Source organism: Choristoneura fumiferana, chromosome 5 (genome assembly GCF_025370935.1).
Source record: "Choristoneura fumiferana chromosome 5, NRCan_CFum_1, whole genome shotgun sequence".
NCBI classification, from domain to species: Eukaryota; Metazoa; Arthropoda; class Insecta; order Lepidoptera; family Tortricidae; genus Choristoneura; species Choristoneura fumiferana.
In genome coordinates this window covers 21,381,011-21,381,733 of record NC_133476.1, presented here as the reverse complement: position 1 = coordinate 21,381,733, position 723 = coordinate 21,381,011, and positions in this window count along the sequence as shown.

Here is a 723-nt window from a genome sequence, read left to right as displayed (position 1 = left end):
ACATGATATTGTACTTAATATAATGCCGTTATTAAAAGCAACAAGCTACTAAAGTTTTACGCTCACCCACGTGACTTGACTTAACGCGCCGATCTGTTCGGTACTGTAAAACGAAGTTATAATAAGCTCCGCATATTGGCAGCCGTAACATGCACTATTATTACGACGTAAATTTACGTCAGCATCCCGTTTTTACGCCCGGTTTATGTTCGCTACGTAAACCTATGCGACTAAGCCATAACCATGCTATGCCATGCGATGTTTAGGTTTTGAGGTTGGAGACGCGTTGACAATTTTTTCATGTTGCTCTGTGCATTCTTTTTTTAGGGTTCTGTAGTCAGAATAGCAAAAATGGAACGCTTGTTGTTTCGCCTTGTTTGTATGTTTTCCTGTGGCTTAGCTCAGATAATCTTATTACTAACTAGAAAGCTGTAATTTGACATGGGTGTACATAATATGAAAACCTGGAAAAAATTCGATTGCCTTAAAAAAATCTGAAAAATAAACTAAAAACGTCAAGTCTAGTAGGCTAGAATTTTGATAAGCGCCTATAAACAGTCCAATCGTTTAGAAGAATACAGAGAATCAAAGAAATCGACATCCGTAATACGCCCGAAAAGAAAGTTGGCTAAAATAATAAGTTTTTTTGCAGGCATTCATAAAGTGGGGGTGATTTTTTCATTTACCTTATTGTACCTATGAGGTGTACAATACATAAAAAAA